This window comes from Pinus tabuliformis, chromosome 8 (genome assembly GCF_031772625.1).
Source record: "Pinus tabuliformis cultivar Carrire ecotype Pingquan chromosome 8, CPIR1, whole genome shotgun sequence".
NCBI lineage: Eukaryota > Viridiplantae > Streptophyta > Pinopsida > Pinales > Pinaceae > Pinus > Pinus tabuliformis.
In genome coordinates this window covers 1,153,316,648-1,153,319,624 of record NC_142294.1, presented here as the reverse complement: position 1 = coordinate 1,153,319,624, position 2,977 = coordinate 1,153,316,648, and positions in this window count along the sequence as shown.

Here is a 2,977-nt window from a genome sequence, read left to right as displayed (position 1 = left end):
ATATACAGAATGGTGATGGATGGCACCATCATTGATGAGGGGGAATCTGTGAGTATCCTTTCCTCTATTGCTTGGAAAGCGCTTGGTTCACCAGTGCTTTTTCCTGAAATGAGAAATCTGACAGGCTTTGATAAAGGAACCAGTCGACCTTTAGGGATCCTCCCCAATGTGCCCATTACATTGAAAGGGAAGACCGTTCAAATGAACGTGATGGTCGTTCAAGGACCCTTGGATTATAACCTACTCCTTGGACGAGACTATATATATTGCATGGGAGCCATCATCTCCTCACTCTTTAGAGTAATGTGTTTTCCGCACGAAGGAAAAGTGGTCAAGCTCGTGGACCAGCTTTCATTTCCCGGATCACGCATCGCAAATAGTCATATACCATCCCTAAATGTTCTCTTCACGCAAGAAATGTCTCAACCCACGGTCCGTCCTCCTGATGAGCGCGAGTAATCCGGGAGGATATGACTAGAACCCAAGGGGCATGCGTCCTGGTCTGCTTCGGCAGGAAAACTTTGGGTATAGGGTAGGTTTCCGTGGGAGAATATGACTAGTCTGTACCCCGTCCGTCTAGGAAGAGGGGTTATTCTAGAATAAGATTCTTTTGTCAAAGTTATGTGAGTTGACAGATGAAGTCTCTCACCTTTGTCTATTTCGGTAGATATCGCCGAAGAAGTGTTTTGTTTGAAAGATTAACGAGACAATCTTTGGGTAACCTGAAAGAGGTAGACCTCTCCCGGTAAAACAAATGTTTTATTGGACTAAGAAGGGGTAACCTTGGAATCATACTTTATGCCTGGGGGCATGCAAACCTTTTGGAGTGCAAGCAAGGGGCAGCTATTTATGTTTTTAAATTTTTAGGTCCTTCCCTTTAAACCTGTAGGTCTAACCCTTTAAACTCGTAGGATTAGTCGTTTCTGAGCTTGCATAAAGAAAGGATGTGGGACAAAATCTAAATGTTGCCATTTTACATGAGACATTCTTATCATATGACTGGATAATCGAGCAGTTTTTGCACACAGTTCATGCTCGTTAAAAAATAAACGCAAGATTCGAGCAGTTTTAGCACATAGTTCATGCTCGTTAAAAAATAAACATAAGGCCAAGCAAGTGTTTCAATCCGTGTTTAAGCTCGTTAAAAAATGAACTACCCGGTAAATAACCACTGCGAACGTAAATTATCAGCCATTAAAGCCTTGGTCGTGTTTGCACCGTCACCTCCACTTTTCCATTGGCCGATCATTCACCTCCATTTGATTGTTTACCCATTTTGAGGAACAACTGCGAAGAGTGATTTCACTTAGCCATCCTTGTGACACTGCCGTGATTGGAAAATTCTAAGCCTTACCTGGAATCAGCTGCTAACCCATTTCATCACTCGTTCCTCAAAAGACGAGTCTTCTTTAAGCTCTTTTCATCTGACTCGTAAAATATGAAAAGATTGTCGAGTTTTGGCCTTCCAGCTCGTTAAAGTGACCGGAAGAGCTATCCCTCCTCTAGATTTTAATCTTTTTGGACCTGAGGGATTATTGCACAAAAAGATCGAGCGCTTGTTTTGTTCGGCTCGTTAAAACTATCGAAAACTCATCCCTTCTGTATTTTTTTATACTTTTTCGGACTTAAGGGATTAGATGACGAAAAAGGACTTTTGGAGTTAACTTTATGTACCTTTTCAAACTCTCTAAAAATGAAAAGGACCCAGTTATCTTTGTCGTTAGACTCGTTAAAAGCATTAAATAGCGACAAACGTATCTTTAGACGAGAACGAGTTTCACTATCGCTAGGCTCGTTAAAACATAGCGATGGGCTTGCCCGAAGGGCAAGTTATAGAACAAGCATATGTTATCCTCCTCAAGCTTGACAAAAATAAAGAGGTACTGGTCAGCAATGACTGGGGAAAAATTGGGAGAAACTCGAGAAAACTTTGATGGTAGCAAGTCGCTCTTGAACATGACACTTTTCCTCCATACCACAATCGGGTTGGGTTGTTTCATTCACCGGTCACATCACCATGGTCTCGCCATACCATACATATTTGGGGTAATGCTACCAATCCATCGTATAAGTGTCGCCATATGTTCAAGAGAAGTCGTTCAGAGAAGCCAACCGTGTCCCATCCACTGCCATACGTTATCCTTCATCCTTTCATGACCGCCACCCTGAATCATATGTCATCAGATCGTTTTCACCTCTATCAAAATCATTTGCTCCGTTCCGTGTCACTGATGTGGGATTCATTAAGGCATTCCTTTGACGGATCGCTTCTTGTCGACATCAACTCATTATCCAAGAAGTGGATCTAGGAACAACCCCTTCAGTACTTTGAAGCTTGCATGCCACAATGGCAAGTTTCTCACTTCCGGTGACAGGTATACATCAATGACCTTCGACCGAAAGATTTTGCGTGGTGTTCGACGCCAAGTCCTTTATTCACACCACGTGAATTGTACTGCAGTACCTTGAGGGTCATTATCATTATCGGTGATTCCTCTCGCGCTTGTTAACAGTTTACCTCATTGACCGGTAATCAAGCGATGTCTTTCCATGTTCGACTTCAGAACATTTCTCACATGGATCGACTTGTACTTAGAGTGAAGATCGAACGAGTTTTGAAGACCCCGGATCTAGTTTCATCCATCCGGGTTGCGATATATATTTAGGAAAGATAAAGACATTGACATGTACATCATTACAGCAGATAATCATCCTACCCAAAGGATGATAATTTCATCAAAATTATCAGTCTACCATCAGACGATTGTCTGTTCTATGTATAGAAAAATGAATTTATAAAGCTGAGCATGGGAATGCCCGCCTCAGCTAGATCATGAAAGCAGTATGAAAAATAATGTATTGTATTGTATCTTATTACAGGTCTCCTCCCAGCAATGAATGAACTTCGGATCCTCCTGATAAAGCATTTCACCCGATAAATGGCCTCATACTTTAGGGGGCAACTGTTATAGACATT